Source organism: Galeopterus variegatus, unplaced genomic scaffold, assembly GCF_000696425.1.
Source record: "Galeopterus variegatus unplaced genomic scaffold, G_variegatus-3.0.2 Scaffold5, whole genome shotgun sequence".
Classification (NCBI taxonomy): Eukaryota; Metazoa; Chordata; class Mammalia; order Dermoptera; family Cynocephalidae; genus Galeopterus; species Galeopterus variegatus.
Window position 1 is genome coordinate 319,045 of NW_007726116.1, and position 19,422 is coordinate 338,466.

The window sequence follows — 19,422 nt, forward strand, 5'->3', positions numbered from 1 at the left end:
TGTTGCTATAACAAAATACTTGGAACTGGGTAATTTATTAAGAAAATGAAATTTATTGCTTACAGTTTCTGAGGCTGGGAAGTCCAAAGTCTATTTGTGGGTAGTGACAGTGACCCAGGGGTCTCACATTGCAAGATGGTGGAAGCCGAGAGAGCAGAGAGAGAGACAGACTCTCCTTCCTCTTCTTTTAAAGCCCTCAGAACCATGCCACTGGCCACTATTTTTAATCCACTCACTTGGGCATGGCACTGCAATCTAATCACTTCTTTAAGGCTCCACCTTTCAATTACCCAAATAGGATTTCCCACCCTCTTTACAGTCACAGTGGGGGTTAAGTTTCTAATACATAAAACTCAGGGGACACAAGTCAAGCTCCAGTGAGTTTTGGGGGGACATAATTCAATCCACTACATCTTCCTCTAATTCTTTCTCTCCTTTTTCTTTTATTTCAGGAGTCAGCAAACTATGGCCAGCAGACCAAATTCTGACTACTGCCTATTTTTGTAAATAAAGTTTTGTGGGAATACAGCTCCTCCATTTATTTACGTTTTGTAGATGATTGCTTTTGTGCTACCAAGGCATGGTTAAATAGTTGGAACAGAGACCATCTGGCCCTCAAAGCTTGAAATATTTTCTGTCTCTTTACAGAAAAATTTTGCCAACCCATGTAGTTTGTTTTTCTCAGTATTTATCACTGTGTGACGATATATTTTATTTATTTCTCTCATTATTGTTCGCCTCTGTTTATTGGAACGTAAGCTCCTTGAGAGCAGGAGTTGTCAATGCTGTGTTTATTACTATACTCTCAGTACCTAGAACAGCGTGTGGGCACAGGGTGTTCAACAAATATCTGTGAATGAAGAAATCTGCTGGATGGCTCATTCTGACTCTGTACACTCATCTCATATTTCTCAAAGATGTTAATGTTCTCTACTAGTAACTCTCTGACATACATGATTTTACAAAATAAAACTTCCTCTTGTTAAAAACAGTAATATTTGTGGTGATGCAGTGATTGCTGGCCATCAACATTGGATTAAGTGTAGATAATAAAGATAATTTTACTCCACAGGAATTTAGATTTTTTAAATTATACTCACAAATGTGTTTTGATAAGAAAATGTGCTGTATGTAACACTGTAGAACAGAGGAAGACAGAAAAAAACATTATTAATAATTAATAATGCATGCATTATTAAAACAAATAATTTTAAAAATCTCATGAGGTCTTTAAAAGTTCCTAGGTGAAACATGCACCTGAGGTGATATGGTTTATTCAAAGAAGTCCAGAACCTGAAATCAGAAGGAGTGGGCTAGAGCCCTGTCTCTATCATGTATCAGTTGTGTGAACCATGTATAAAATTTCCATCTGACAAGGTTATTTTGAGCTTTAAATGACATCAATATAATTTAACCTATCCTACCATAAATATTCATTAAACGTAAGCTTAAACTGGAAAATATGAGTGCTAATTTTATTAAAAAGCAACAAATGTTTTCACTTTATGATCTACCACTACTCTGGGGAAAAAAAAATCTGATGTACATTAAGCTGACTTAATGTCTTTCTCACCAGTGGCTCAGTGTTTCTTTTTTCCCACATATCTCTAGGTGGTTTCATAGAAATTAGAGGTGAGCTGACCTAGATGGACTCAGATTTTCCTGACTAGCTGTGTAGCCTTCAGCAAGTTATTTAACATCTTTGAGATTCAATTTCTCCTTACGCAAAGTGAGGATGATAATAATACACACCTAACAATACTTTTATGAGAATTAAGGGATTATGTCCTTAAAGTATGTAGCAGAGCATCTAACATATTTTAATTTCTGAAATTCCAATTCATCAAAGTCTCCCTCTCTCTCCCTGGGGTCAGTCTATCACACAGGGTCTGGTTGTGCTACATGATTTTCAAGTTCCCCAGCAAATTTACTAAAACCAACTTACTAAGGAATACGACATATCTGACACCCTATGTCCAGGACACTTTAACTTGCTGGAGTTTTGAAATTGCACAAACATGTGCATAGATACACAAACACACACGTGAAAATGCAAAAAAATATATATATTCTTTGATAATAAGTTTAAGACCTCCAGGAAAAAAAATGAGCACAGAAAATATTTCCCTAACCTTTGAGCTGATGCTACATTGATATTGTATAATTCTCCTAGCACGGGTCACAGTTCCCTTAAAACACATCCTCACTAATGTCCTGTCTTGCCCCTAGCATCAATTCAGTTTATAGATTTTGGGGGGTGGTTTCTAGGATACTTTTGTTTTACTCTCTGAGTAAAAAAAAAAAAAAAAAAAAGTTGCATTACTGTAAAATCTAAGAGAAAAGAGTCTGTCCCCATAATTCATCTCCGAGTTCTAACATTCAGTGTAAGTTGGGCTGTTTGAGAATTGAAACTCAGCATCCGCTTTTCTCTGTTTGTTTTCTTTGCTGCTGTTGTGTACAGGCTGGAGTGAGTAAAGACCTTTCCACAGAGCATCCGAGAGCTCGTTCCTGGCAGTGCAGCCATACCCAGCCACTTAAGAAAGCAGTTTTCTTTTTATTGGTGTCTCCGGTGCTCATTATTTTACATTTACCTGCATTCTTCTGCATTTCATCTGTGTCTTTGACCAGGCTGTACTTTGACCTATTTCTAGTTTGAAAAGATTTTACTCATAGACATTTCCCCACCTTTCCTAACCTTTCTCAGAGTCAACTATTTCTCCAAAGGGTCAAAAGCTATAGAATCCAATACGCTAACTTCAAACAGTGACCTCTTTAAATAAACATTGCTAGAAGGAGTTGTTCAAAAGTGATTATACGGTCTAAATAAAGCTGTTTGGGGTCAACCTTGTGAAACACTTGCAGTTCATCTTTCTCTTCCTTCTCTTCTATCAAAACATGACTATCCTATATTCCATTTCTTGGGGCTCTGTGTTAACTGGTTAACATCAATGCTTAAATGTTGAGTTAATATTGATCTTTATACTTTTCATGCCCAATTCTCTCTCTCATTACCAAAATTTTTATTTACCATATTTCAAGGATTCAAACATATTCTTAAGTATAATTTAGTGTCTTTGAAATTGGGATAAATCTTAGAATTGATGACCTATTGTGTTAAATTGGCAGTATGTTTTCCTAGTTGTACATAGACTAATATGTCTTATAATTGATGACATCTTAGATTAAACAAAGTCACAAATAAGTTACCAGAAAGCATAATATATTAATTTGTGGGAGCCAATCTGTACTAGTGGGATTTTAGGCACAATGAAACCCTAATGGGATTGTTGATTTTGGCCAGGGAGTAACATTCTTACTTTCTCGAAACTCCATTATGTGGGTGACTGCTGACTCCAGGTGTAAACCAACTGGCCCTAACTCCAAAAAGAACATCTCAAAACGGAGCTGATGAAAGCAGCTTGCATTGTGGTAATGGGAGGGCTGACATTAATTCCATAGGATAAGTTTTTGCTCTTCAGGAAGATTCCAAAATGGTTTAAAGAATAAAGAAATATGGAGGAGTGGTGGGTATAGAGTGTGTTCCAGGGGGACTCTCTCTGTCCAGCCCAGCAGCAGGTTAGCTGAATTTGTAAAACCTATTAAACATAAAGCTATATAGAATTTTACCTATATTCCTAACATTCATTCCTGTTTCCTTATGACTGCTTCCTGAGATTTCTCTTCAATATAAATGGGTAGAATGAAAAGAAAATATAACATGTAATCTGTTCAGTTTTCTGCCATTATACTCTAATTTAATCGTATAACCTATGTCCTCCACTCCTTTTCTAGTTATTAGTCCATGATTCAGAAATCTAAGAAAAATATTACCACTTGTGCAAAAGTAACACTGCTGTGTCTTGTACTGACAGAGGTTTGCCTGGCCATGTATTCCAGAAATCTTTCTTAGGCTTTAGGGACTGTGTTTGCAATGGAAAGAATTTGCCACTAAAGTGTGATCTTGCAAATTAGCAACTAAATAGAAGGTCATTTTTCTGGTAATTTCTATAGCCAGAGGCCAGAAATATTTTTTTTTTCCTAAAATTTTAGCCACATTCTTGTACTTGTACCAAAATATAACAAATTTACATTACTAAAGCTAAATTATTTAAGATCATGAATCAAAATTAGAGAATTAGAATGCAGGTTTTAGTAAGTTGTCCCAAATTCTGGTTAAGAACACAAACTGAGGGTTGCTTTCTAGACAATCACAAAATATATCTGAATCTTATCTCAGAGATGAAGTCAAAATTATCTGAATTTTTAAATGTTTTCCAGGTATTTCTGGTGACTTTGATCCATGGGCCACATTTGGTATGAATAGATTTACGATCTTTGTGATTCCTCTGAATTTTAAGGGTAAATATTTTCTAACCACTTGAGTTTAAATACTGTCTCTAAGTATACTCATTTTCTAAATTCTGATGTAAAGCTCTAAGAACCTCTTGGTCGAATAAGAAATATTCTCATGTACCTGATTACCTTTCACTATACTTGGAAAATAATGTTTGGCCTAGTATGTAAGTTTTAGTGAATGTCTATCTTTCCATTAACAAACCAGAAACTTTAACTGTGTCTGTGAACCAAAGTTATGGCTGTTCATGACAAAGAGGGGTGCCAGAATAATATCCAAAAACCTCTTTTTGATTGATTTTTCTCCTCAGGTATCTTTCTCTTAAACAAATCTCAAGAAGCTAAAACTCCAAGTTGCTACTGAAGTATTCTGTCTTTTTTTAAAAACATAACACTTTGCAGTAATTACATTTACACAAACAGCATAGTATTTTCTACATATGTAGTCTAAAGATTAGGTTGATTGGACAACACATTTAAGGAATGATTATCTGATCCACAATTGTTTGCAGTAACCTAAGCCAAGCAAAATTTGTATGTATTTTTCTTTTTATTTTCCTTAGCATCACTGAATATTTTTCCAGGTTACCCAGGAACATACATTCTCCTCAGGTATATCAACTGTTCAATGTTGGCTCACATCAAACAACATCTAAGGACAATAGAAGAAGTTGAATAATATATAAAAGGAATAAATGGTCTTCCAAAAGTCACCACAACCACCAGCTATGCCATGTCTTGCCATGTTTCTGTCTTCTCTGTGCACCACTTCTTCCACCCACCATTTAGCCACTTCAGTCTCTTGCCATCTCAGCCTACCATGGGCTTCACACTCACAGTTTGTTCCTTCTCTTTCAAATTCCCTTTGATTTGGTCACACAGGAAACCTAAGCTAGTAATGTGAACCATGAGATCCAGGTAAAACCTAGCCAGTCATTGCATTTAACAAGTTGGCATTTATGCATTTTCTGTTGCTTTCATTATAACTTCTGCAATATCTCCCAGAGATTTTCAAATTTCTCAGATAAGATCCTACCCAACAGTCAGTCAATAACATGAATCATGAGCCACATTCTTTATTTAAAGTAAAATAAATTAAAATATATTTACAGAAATTGTAGTTTAGATGATATGTAAAGCATTATGAAGAGAAAAACTTAAATTTGCATGTCACCTTATGGGACATATCAATTATTTCAACATATTTATAGTGGATTTTTTAATTTTCATTTGTATTAGGTCACTAATTTTATAATAAGTAAGGAGAATTACTGATTTCTAAAGAAACCAAGGCCTTGGGTGCAATTTCTAATTCTTTTAATAATATTTTTCTCCCCAGTCTTGTTGACATCTGGTTTCTGCTCCAGGATGTGGAAAGCTAGAAGAGTTACTGCTCCTACACTTACAGAAAGAAAAAAGCTGGACAGATTATAAATTCTCAACTTTTCTTGAACCCATTTGAGAGCCGAGAACACAATATAACCAACTAACCAGAAAACTGGGGAGAGACAGATGCCAATAGGGCGAGCAAAGATATAAGCATTTGTTTCCCTAAGGCAGATGTCACCAGACACCACTAAGAATTCAGCTAGAATGACTGATAAGTGAAAGGCAGAGTGCAGACTGGTAGAGTGAATAAAGCTTCTGGGGGTCACAGCCATGGCAGAGGAGGATCACACACACTAGCAACCTTTTTTTCTATGAAATCCACCAGCTACTAACAGGAAGTATGAGTTGGAGGGACAAGGGGGAGAGTCCAGAGAAGTTTCCTTTATGTTGGACTGGGGGACAAACAAGCAGGCACTGAAAAGGGGCAAAAACAAATCTCCATGCTCCACCTGCACTATCTGTCTTCTCCCCTTTATGGAACAAAAGCCTTAATCTACAGAGGGAAGGGCAACAAAATCTCTTGTTCTTGGGCATTGATAAAAACCCAAGGCACCCGATAGAGGGAACAAGAAAAATTTCTCTACCTCTAGAGAAGGGGCAGAAATATATTCTTATCAAGAACTACAAATGGAGGAAGAGAATTAATACTTCGAAAGCCATATCTCGGAGACCCAAGGACTTTTGCCCCCTACACTCCCTGACACCAGTCTTAAAAGAATCAAGTAAAGTGATGACTGCCGGATAAGTTGCAAGAGACATACACTCTGTGTGGTGCGGTGCAAAAGGGAGGACTGAATAGGAAGGGTGGAGCCAAAACTGAGAAAAAGAACTTTGAGATGCCAGACTCCATTCTAAACATAAAGTATCCCTAGAGAAATTTGAAACTGATGCTCTATTAAAGGAAAACATAGCACCAACAATTTTAAAACTGCACAATACCCAGCTAGATTAAGCCTCTACAAACCTCTGCACTAAAAATCTAGAAGAAGGAAGGATATGCCTGTTTAAAAGCATAAAATCTAACTACCTCAGTCTCTACTTTCTTACACAAGATGTTGGGTTATCTATAAACGATTATGAAGGATATGAAAAGGCAAAACATTCACACACACACACACACACACACACACACACACACTCCAGATGATAATGCAAGTGACAGAACCACCAGACTCAGATATGGCACAGATGTTGAAACCATTTGACTATGAGGGCAGCCCCTTCTGCCCAGAAGCAGGCAAGAGAGCATGCTGAAAAGACCACTTCTTTGTGGGTGGCCTGCCACAGCTGCCACAAAGATGGCTCAACACCACAGCAGTAGCCACAGCCACTGTGCAGACAGCCCACTAGACACTTGACTACATTGACACAAGAAGAGTCAGCAGCAGAGACCAGAAAAAGAAGAGCATGTCTCTCTCTTCAAAACCCATTCCCAAGTAACAGAAGCTACTGCTCCACCAGATGACCAGACATCAACTTAGAGATACCAGAAATATGAAAACCCAAGAAAATATGAAATCATCAAAAGAATACAATAGTTCTCAAATACCAGAACCTATAGAGCAGGAAACACTTGAAATGACTGAACAGGACTTCTAAGCAACTTTCTTAAGGAATCTTACTGAGATACGAGAAGATTCAACTAAGCAACATAATGAAATGAGAAAAAAATCCAGGATATGAAGGACGAAATTTACAGAGACTAATATTTTTAAAAAGGATGTGGCAGAACTCATGGAACTGAAAAATTCACTTAATAAAATAAAAAAAGACATATTATAGAAAAACAAACATGAGTATGTTATAGCTGATTTTTCATCAGAAACCATAAAGAAGAAACTATACTGTTCTTTCATAATTCTCTACCCAGCAAAAATATTTTTCATAAATGAAGTATAGACGTGGGTTTTCTAAGACAAACAAAAGCAAAGAATTCATTTTGAGCAGACCTATACCACAATAAATGTTAAAAGAAATTTATTAGCCAGAAGGAATATATCAGGTTGAAATTTTTACAAAGAAATAAAGAGCACTGGGAATAATATAAATAAAAATACAATAATATTTCAAAAAATTGGTTGGTTAATGGACACAAAATTACAGCTAGATAGGAAAAATAAATTCTAGTGGTGTACAATAGTATCAGACATCTATAATAGACAATAATTTATTGCATATTCTTAAAGGGCTAGATGGAAGAGCTCAAATGTTCTTATCACAAAGAAATAACAAATATTTGTGATGATGAATATGCTAATTACTCCGAATTGAACATCACACATTGTATACATGTCTTGAAATTTAAATCTGTACCACATAATTTCAAAAATAAATAAATAAATAAATAAATAGATCTAAATGATAACTCATTGTCAAAAGGAAAAATACTAGCAATGTATTGTGTTTATAAGGTATGTAAGATAAAGTGTATGTTTTTATTGTGTTTCTAAGGTATGTAAGATAAATTTATGACAACAGTAGCACACAAGGTGGTAAAGAGAAAATGGGAATACACAGTTATAAGGTCCTTACACTAAATATTATTTGAAACAAGATTCTGATTCATTAAAGCTGTATATCAAAAAACATAGATCAAACACTAAAACATAAAAAGACATATAAATGTTAATAATGGAGGCAAAAATGGATGATTACAAAATGTTCAATGAACACAGAAAAAGCAGAAAAAGAGGAAAAACTAACAACCAACAGATAGAACAAATAAAACATTATATAACAAGACGGTAGATTTTAATCCCTTAGTTTTTTGTCTTATTTCCTCTAGAATCACTCTGGTCATTCTTAATTCATATACATAAATAGAATAATTTAGAAACTATCTTACCTGAAAGCAAGGGGCATTTATCTGGTGGTTGTGCATGTGGCTTTCTTTGTAGAAAATATATAGTTTTCTCTATACAAAAGTGTGTGGTTTTCTTTCTAGAAAACAAACATCTGATTTCAATTATTCATTCACCAAGCATTCATTGAGCATCTTTGTGCCAAGGACCTTGCTAAGAACTGTGGATGCAATGTAGAACATAACAGGCACAAGTCTAGTTGTCTCTTTCCAGTACTTACAAACTTATAAATTCTTGACAGGTCAGTAGAAGTTCCCTAGGCTGTCTTCATGAATTTGTTATTTTAAACAGCTACATTGTGATGTAATAAGGAAATTGCTCTTATTAGATATTTTAGTTTGATGTCTGTTGCATTGCTGAGAATAAGATATTTGAAAATTGAGTGTAATTTTTAAAATATACTGAACAATATGGATTGTCTACCCAAGCATTCTTTGTTTCCTTACACCTTCCCAAGAGAACCTGAGAGTTTTCAGACATCCAGTCCTCCTCCACCCTACCTGTGTGACTCAGGGAAATCTGAGTCCAGTTTTAGTCCAGATGTCAACTCTGGTTAGTCTAAACTAATTATCTAATCTCAGTTCCATGCCCAAGCCAGTGGTTAATTCAGAAACTCAGGCTTAATCCAATCAGTGCAGGGCATTCCAGCCTTTGGTTATTTTTCATTCCATGAGTTGGGCCAAGACATAATACAGCCCAAACACATGAGAAGAGAGGAATTTTATTCCACAAATGAAAGAGTGGCTTTCCCTCTCTTTTACTGTATGATGGCAAGGAAACAAGCTGTCCTGGAGGCTATAGACAACCATGCTTCAGCCACAGGAGAGGTCAGCTTGAGAACAAAGCAGTACATGTGTAAGAGCTGACCTATGAGAATCAATGAGGGACTGAGTTGGAAGTTGGATCCCTAATTTTAATTTGCCTTGAGCTCGCCCTATCTGGAGATTTCCAGTTATGTGAGATTCACGTAATCATATATGAGATTTACTAGGGATACAACATGAACAGAAGAAGGAAAAGACCCTGCCTTCAGATTTATGTGCATTCTGAGGACAGAATATAAAAAAATATATATATGTAAATATAGGATATGAAGGTGTTGAAAAATGCTATTTTTATTTGCTATTTTTAATTGCTGCTCTTAGTTACTTTTTAGGACTCTAAACATCTGTGGTCATTTTCCTTCAGCCCTCTTTTCCAGGAATCCTTTCCCCAAATTGCCATCCACTTCAGCAGCCCCAAACTCTGGCCTCATCCTTCTTTCCTCAGCTCTTTCTCCTTCTATGAAGGTGGCAAAGTGCTGGGGTGATCCCAATGCTCACTGTGTAGGTCTTTTCCTTAGCATCACATTCTGCCTGTTGTCCCATATCTAAAAACAGTTGCCTTGTATAGTTTTGGTTGGAGGGAAAGTGGTGGTTAGAAATGGAGATGGATTATATCTAAGAATTACATAGATGTGACTAGAGGGGAAAGGAAGAGCTACCCCATGAAGGGACTTGTGGTTGAACAAACACCCATTGCCATATATCCCCTTTTCTAACTTCTATTATTTTCACAGTATATATTGACTTTTTTATCCTTCACATTCCCACTACAATATAAAGTTGGTGACAGTGAAACCACAACTGACTTGTTCACTGCTATATTTCCAATTTCTATTTCACAGGTGGCACTAAAAAATATTTGTTAAATTTATGTATGCAAATATTTGTGCATATGTTGAATGTGTTTATGTGTGTGTGTGTGTGTGTGTGTGTGTGTGTGTATATATATATATGGACTTGTTTCATGCATTAAACTATTTAAAAATATTAGTGGTTATCTCAAAATAAAAGTTATGACCTCTGATTAAGTGGGTTATTTTGGGAAGTATATTTATTCTTCCAGGAAAAGAATATATTACTAAGAAAATTTATTTATTTCATTAAAAGTTTCAAATTTTGGCATTCACATTAAAACTCCCTCAGGACAAAAGTTCAAAGAATTTATAATTAAGTCAAATAAATACAAGCATGAATGTCCAACATATGTTAAATCAATGAAACACCCATTTTTAAAAAAATAGCTAGTAGAACACTCTTGGTAAGTCAATAGCTTGGAGAGCATAACAAATAATTTAATGATGAAAGCCCAGTTTGTAACCACAAATGGCTATGGTATTCCAGGAGAGAAGCTTTAATTGAGAAGTGATTTTCTTGATTTTGTCTTCCATTGCAAAATTATTGCTAGCTCTGTAGTGAAAAGTCTCAGTTTTGGCACTTTTTCTAATGCAACATGAATGTGTGAGGGATATTTCAGAAAGGCCACCCAGAACAAAGCCTAGTGAGTGACCAATCTGGAAATACAACAGCTTCAATGGGAAAAATAAACATTTTAATTCTCTGCAAGCTTGCATTTAGACTTATTTTCTGGAGCCTTTTCCCACCAAAATAAATAACCAAACTACTGAAATATTCCATTTGACTTGAATTTGAATGTGTTCTGTACATACACAAAATTCTACCTCACTTTGCCAAAGTGATGCTGCTAGGTTCCCTGTTTTATTTTGTATTTAAAAAGTATTTGGAATATTGAAATTCAGTCACCTCTCAATTGGCTGCATGTTGAATACTCTCTTGTGCACATTTTAAAAGTCATAAAATTTTATCTTCCACGGATATTTATGACATGTTTTATAGATTGTAGGCTTTTAATACAGACTTATTGGGTAAATGCTTGTCCCATCTCTTTTGTTGAAATCATTATTTTAGCACAAGAAAATGGTTTGCTAAACATTTACCTTCAGAATTTGAAGTAAGTTTGTCAAAATCATATGGACAAAACAATTTTATATACTACGGTAAATAGATGAGTTTCTTTCCTGACTCCTTAAGGGATGTTTGCACACTGCAAATGAGGAAAGCAGGTGTCAGGCTAACATAATTTAGAAAGACATGTGTTTTCATCCGTTTGTACTGCTATAACAAAATGCTACAGTCTGGGTAATTTATAAATAAAAGAAATTCATTTTCTCACAGTTTTGGGGGCTGGGAAGTCCAAGATCAGGGCATTAGCAAGTTTAGTTATCTGGTGAAGGCTGCACTCTGCTTCCAAGATGGTGCTTGGTGCTGTGTCCTCCAGAGGGGCTGTGTCCTCACATGGCAGAAGTTGGAAGGGCAAGTGTATTAGTCCATTTCGGTTGCTTATAACAAAATACTTGGAACTGGGTAATTTTTAAGAAAATAAAATTCATTGCTTACAATTTCTGAGGCTGGGAAGTCCAAAGTCCAGGGAACACATCTGGTGAGAGCCTTGGTGGTGGCGACAGTGATGGCAGAGTATCACATTGAGGAAACGGAGAAGAGAGAGTGAGAGACCAGCCTCCTCATTCACTCTCCTTTTAAAACCCTCAGAACCACGCCCCTGACCACCATTATTAATCCATTCACTAAGGCATGGTCCTACAATCTAGTCACCTCTTCAAGGCTCCACCTTTCAATTACCATAATAGGATTTCTCATCCTCAATACTTACAGTGGGAATTAAGTTTTGGGGAGACATTCAACACAAGGCAGCAAGCTAGCTGAATGTAGCATGAAGCCTCTTTTATAAGGGCTGCGATGCCATGACCTAATCACCTTTTAAAAGCCCTCACTGTTTAACACTATCATTTGGTCATTAAATTTCAGTACCTGAATTTTAGAAGAAACAGATTTAAATCATAGCAATATGTTAGAGACAGAACTCAATGAATGCAAGTAAAATATAATAACCTTATCTAAATTAATCAGAGATTTTAAATGGTTTATAGATGAGAGAATACTTATAATCATTCATGACAATTTTATAACCTAAAGAAAAGAATTAAGTCAGGCCCATCTAGAAAGATTAGAGCCTGGTACTAAATATATATATATATATATATATATATGTGTGTGTGTGTGTGTATATATTTATGTGTATATATATATTTATATATATATATATGTATGTATATATGTATGTATGTGTATATATGTATGTATATATGTATGTGCATATATGTATTTTATATATACACATATGCATATATATGTATATGTGTATGTGTGTGTATATACCTATTTCATATATCTAACATCAGAACCTAGGGAAACTTCCTGTCTGTTCTGTCGTGTTCTCTAACTTTTCTCTTTCTTTTTCTCAGACTGGTTTTCTCTGCTTTTCAGTGTGTAACTTAATGCACACTACAGTACCAACTCTAGTTTTTATATCTCCTCTGTTTAAGAGACCCTCCTCGACTGAAACTGGAATCTCTTAGTCCTATTGTAAATTCTGGCAAAATAAAACCCTGATTGGCTCAGCTTGGGGCAGTTTTCCAATTTCATTTTAATTCCAATAGAATGATTAATTTTGAAGTGCTGTACTGTGCTATTGATTTACTTGACTTATATATAATGACTCTATAGGACACCATTACAAATGACTATTTTATTTACAATTGTGATGTGGTTCACTACATTGCTTGCATCATATTATGCATCAAGAATAATGTAAAATATTTGAAAAACATGAATAAATTTGTATCAGCAGAGACATTAAAACAGAACTTTGAGGTTGAAAGATTTGAGTCATCCTACCAAGCAAAAAACTTCAGCCATATCTAATGTAGCGTAAGAACAAAAGTAACATTAAATTTGTACGTGGAAGGAGGATGTTTTAAATGTCAACTCTACCATAGTGACTGAAACAATCATGCAGATTTTCTTTCTTTTTCCTTCTATTAAATTTTCCCTATTATTTTTCATAAGTGTTAGTGAAAGTTAAAAGTGCAACTTAGTTTTTGAACAATATAACCAGACAGGACTGTGACTGAACTATAGGACAAATTGATATAAACCTGTGAAGAATATGGTAAGAAAGGGGACTTCTTATTTTCCAGTTTTGGAAGAAATGTGAACATTTTCATTTAGACAAAAGGTAGTTGTAGCACATCGAGCACTGTTTTTCCCACCTAACAGTCAGTCCACCTTCTCCTTCATCAACCAGACCACGGTGTCTATACTTGAGGGGACATCTCCTGATCATAATGAAATAACCCTGAGCCAATGGGTATAAACTGAGAACGGTTGTTACAGAAAATGAAATAGCTGTTCCACTAGACCAGTCCTGGGAAAGAGCTTACTACCAGACCTCTTAAGACAGATAATAATTCCCCACTTATTTTGGCCATTTGGGGTTGGGCATTCTGATTCTCAAATCCGAACATATTCTGATTTATTCAAGTAAGAGTTCCTGACCCAAACTGGTTTCTACCTTAGGACATTTACTCTTTTAATTTATTCTTGTTTATTCTATTTATTCTTATCAGTGAAACCTTCCCTGACAACCCAGTATAAACAAGAATCCTGCCCCAGTACTCTGTGGAAGCTTTACTTAGAACAGTCAAAAATTGGGAAGAAACTGTCTTAAGAAATCAAATGTTTTTAACTACCTAAATTACCCCTGACAAAATTATTAATGCTTCCTAATTACAAAGGGAAAATCAGTAACTCCACAGCTTAGAGACCTAGTAAACATCCCCATAACTAAGAGGTCAAATATTGGGACGAGTGGGCATCACGTGCTTCCTGGGAAGGGCATTCTATCACTCCTGCAGGTGTCCTACCAGAAACCATGATCTGAATTTAACAAGTGAAACATCAAAAGAACACAAATTGAATTATAAAATAACCCTCCCATACCTCTCAAAAATATCAAGGTGAAGATAGAGACAGAGGAAAAGAGGCTAAAGAGATTTGGCAACTGGTTAATTGCAACAAGTGATCCTGGAGTAGATATTGGACTGGGGAAAAAAACAAAAACAGTGTATTATTAGGACAATAGGCAAAATTTGAATACAGATTGTGGATTAGATAACAGCACTGTATGATTGTGTCAATGATAATTGCAGCATTGCTATATGAGAGGAAGTCACTGTTTAAAGGAAATTGTGCAAAGACATTAATGTAAAGAGCCATGATATCTCTAAGTTACTTTCAAATGATTCAGAACAATCTTTCTTGGAATTAAACAGAAATAAAATTTAAAACACACACACACACACACAATAAAAGCCTTAACTCCACACTACTCACTCAGCTTTCTTGATCTCTCAGTCTGATGTAGATACTGCATCTCCCACAGTTCCCTGTACATACATTAGAGTCTTTTATGCTATATGATAATCAGTTATTTGCCTCTTTTCTTATGGGAATCAAAACTATTCGAGGGCAGAAACTGTGTCATATTTGATTTTGAATCCTAGATTAGAGCAAAGAGTTTGTTATAATCAGGATTCTAATAAGTGGGTATTGAGCAAGCATATATAGATGTATATATTGGCAGAAATATACATAGTACACAGAGAAGAAAAATTGGTTGCTATTAATGAAACAAAAGAATGGTGTACCCAATCCTAGGAAGACATACCACTTAAATGCCATTTCTTCAGTATCAATGCATTACTCAGTAGGAATGGAGAATTATTCCTTTCCTATTCTGTCTCTTTAAAAGTTTTCATCACGTTCCATCTTTGTCTTGTTTTCTCTTGTCCAACCATTTACATAATTTACTTGCCCAGTTAACTCATCACTACCAGCTCTATCTTGTAAGAAAACTAGGCTGTGGTCAAATCTTAGTGGTATTTGTTTTTTTCCTTTTGATGTTTACTTTAAATTTTTTATTTTATGTATTTTACTATTAGGAATAGTATATTAGAAAGAAATTATAAATGGTATTTGTTTTTTTCCTTTTGATGTTTACTTTAAATTTTTTATTTTATGTATTTTACTATTAGGAATAGTATATTAGAAAGAAATTATAAATGGTATTTGTTTTTTTCCTTTTGATGTTTACTTTAAATTTTTTATTTTATGTATTTTACTATTAGGAATAGTATATTAGAAAGAAATTATAATTTCCTATTCTTGAGTGTCCCTTCCAGGTAGAGGAAGACCCCTCTCCACCCCTTTACTCACTTTACCCCTGATGGAGCCACTTCACCTGAGGAATAAATTTCTCGTTCTCCATAGAGCTCCACCGCATGCCTACTGGAAGCTTTCTTCCCACAGGAAGTACTCAGTCTCTCCACCCCTCCTGTGGCACTGTCCCCCACTGCCTGGTCCTGGCTGGGTCCAGGTAGATAATTCAACCTAAATTCAATGGTTCAGTAGGTTGGCGCAAATGGCTCTCACTTTGAACAAGGGACTCCATCTGGCCTCTATCAGTAAACAGGATGATAATTTGGCTTCATCAGTCATTTCTTTATTTCTTGATTGTTTTTCAGAACTCTGGCTGAGAAAAGGAGTGATATTTATTGAGTAACACCTTAGAACCCAGCATAGTAGGATGTGACTGATATTGTATATTCTTAGCTCTAAAAGTTTGATGACAGGAGCATCCTGACTGATCTTCTATAGCTACCCTAAATACTACACTCCGGTTTATTTGTGGAGAACAAACCCTATGACAAAAATTAAAACTATGCAGAAGAATGTTTGTGTGCAAATCTATCTAGCTTCCACCTGAAACTAACTTTACTCTTATATTGTCAAATATTATTCTTATTGGAATATATGCTGAGAAATTCTTTTTTTCAAAATGCAAATGAGAGAAATTTCTGAGGAGAGGTTATACTTCCAGGCCTTCTTCAGGATCCCCAGAACTATTATATCCTCCAAACAGAGTTTTCTGTAGTTTATTCCCAGAAAGATTAATATGGGAGACTTGAAAAAAGTTGGGGTATTAAGAAATACCTGGTTCAACAATATTAATCAGACTGATCATTTACAATGCATTACTATATAACTTCATGCTGTGAATCTGTTAGGAGTGGATATGCTATGCACTACTCCTATTCACTTTGGGAGATCCATCCTAAGAGATTTATCTCACTTATGATTACTAGGAGTAAAGAGAGAGACTGACTGACTTGGTATTTTCAGCAGGAACACATGTTATATGTATAACTTTTGCTGCAGTGACTTCAGACCCAAGGTTTGGGTCTTGGCTTTGCCTAGGCAGAAACACTGCTTTATCAGTTTTCCCAGGGACGGTCAGGCTCTAGAGGACTCATTAATGCTAAATAAGCTTACAGGAAACAGATTTATAAACCAGAATGCCAATTTATTCACTTACACAGAACAACACACGGCACTATGTAACAGAATCTTTGCATTGGCTAGAAAGTACACACTCTTTCCTAATAAAAAAGTCTTATTGGGAAGTCAAAATAAGATTCGATGTTTTTATGGTGATTCAAGAGATGAAGCAAAGGGAATTGGAGGATATTAGGAAATAGTATGTTCAATTAGACTGATGCCTCCTTCTGCATTTCAGGCTTATACCTGCCAAGAAATGAAGAGCAACATCACCAAACCAGTGATTATCTTCTATCTGAACCTAAATTCAATGGCTCAGTAGGTAATTATTGAATAATTACCGACAGATTTTAATTTTCATTTTAAAAAAATATAAAAAAACCAAAAACAGTATTCCTTGTCACTTAATGAAAGATTCCATCATAACACTTCTTTAAAATGTCAATTTCACACAATTAATTAATTTCTAGCTTATCTTTCTTTACTTTTCTGATCACGGTCCCCTCTGTGGGGTTTTGGGAAGAAAGTTCCATAGCATCTTTGCTGAATTTTAGAAGACCTGTTCATCTTACTATCATGACAAGTAAAATAGGCTCTTAGGGAAGTTACTTCTACAAATGGCTAATCTCATTTGTGTTGAACTATGTCAGCCCCAATTCTCAAAGTGACTTTTAGTGACTATATTCATACATTTTAGTGTCCTTCTACTTAAGCATAATATCAAAGTATAGCTTACATAACTAAAATGCCCTCTCTTTTTCTGCTTGTTGTTGAGATTATACACCCCCAAAAAATATTTTTTAAAGGGTTACATCTGAGGGTTACACAACTGCAAACGGTGGCCTGTTTCAAAGACTGACATATTCAGTGATCAGTACAGGACATATTTACAAGGTGTTTACACTTATGGCCAGGCATTGTGGCTGGTTTGGTGACTAAAGATGACTTTGATTTCAAAATGCAACTCCTAGAGTATATTGAATGTATTAAATATGAATTAGAACTTTTTCTCAGGTGCAGCAAATGACCATCTGTCCATTACTCATTTATTTCAGAGGATTTCAGAAACAAATTGGTTTCCCTTGAAAAATCCTTTCTCAACATAGATTGATTTTTCATATTCTACCTTTAAGGTGTCATCATTTTACAATAACAATTTACATTGTGTTGGATGCAAATCTCCCAGAAAGAATTTACCCTGCTGTCAGCCATGTGAAAACAGAAGAAGAGAATTGGAGGTGAGAGTCCCGACTCAAGAGGACACTGACTGGACAAGCATTGCTTTGCAAGTCATGAGATTTGGGGTCTATACTGATCCTAGATCTCTGCTGTGTCATCTTATGGGTATCTCATCTTCCTTATCTTAATAGGATGGTTACGAATTCAGCAGACTATGGGTGTTTGATAGATATACTAATGACTGATCTGGGCTGAGGTTAAGAGACTAAAAAGTTGTGGGGCATTAAAGAGGTAAAGACAAACCTAGATGCCTTCCAAGTTTTTCTCTAGTTTACTTAGTTGTAGAAGCTCATTTGGGACAAATTAAGCAACATTTTCTATACTCTTGAGAGTAGGTTGGTAGGTTAAATATAATGATAGTTTGTTAATTTTATGTGTCAACTTTACTGGCCAAGTTGTGCCCAGATTAAACATTATTTCTGGGTGTGTCTGTGAGAAGTTTCTGGATGAGATTAACATTTGAATTGGTGAACTCAGTAAAATAGATCACCTTCCCCAATGTGGGGGGGATATCATCCAATCCAGAAGGCCTGAATAGAACAACAGGCAGAAGAAGGAATTTGTTCCTCTTTTTCTGCCTAACTGTTTGAGCTAAGGCATCTCATTTCGTCTTCTCCAACCCTTGGACTGGAACTTACACCAGCAGCTCCCCTGGTTATATATAAATGTCTATATATCCTACTGTTCTGTTTCTCTGGAGAACCCCTGCTAATGCAGATGGTACTTACATGCTTTAGTACCTTGTCCAATATCATGTGGTAAAATTGTGATAGAGCTGGGAAAGGATTGGAGAACACAAAGTCTTATAAGTTGAGATATCAGGATGTTATAGAGGTCAGAAGGTACAAATAATTGTAGAGATTATAAATGAAATATGTAAATTTTAATGTTTTACATCTCCAGTTTTTGTGAAAATTTGAAACCCTACTTTCTACAGAATATTTTATTATTCATCTGTTATTCAGTCTATGTATTTGTTTTTTGAACAAATAAATATGCATATCTTTGTTATATTTAAAAAATAAAAATAGAAGATAATACAAATCTTTTCACTAAAAAAATGCATAAAAAATCTCCTATTTGGAAATTTCACATCATTCCTCTTTCATCCTGAATTTATGTTTTCATTCTATTTCCCTCATATAATTTTATCTTGACTTTAAAAAATTGATCATTATACTTTTCAGCAATAAAACTATGTATGGAAAATTTTTTAAAAAAGAAAAAAAAGGTAAACGAGTACTTCAAAAAGTTTGTGGAAAAATAGAATGAAAAGATAATATAAATATTTCCATGAACTATGTACCCTCGTAGTTTGCCCTGTAGAAAAAAAACTGAGGCCTGGAGTTAATAACTCCATAAATTAGATCTCTTAGGTTGTCAATAGCCAGCAAAGCCCACCACCTCAGGCTCCTATTGGGACTCTTTTTCCAACCCTCTGCTTCTTCTATAACACACGGATGTCAAGAATTATATAAGAA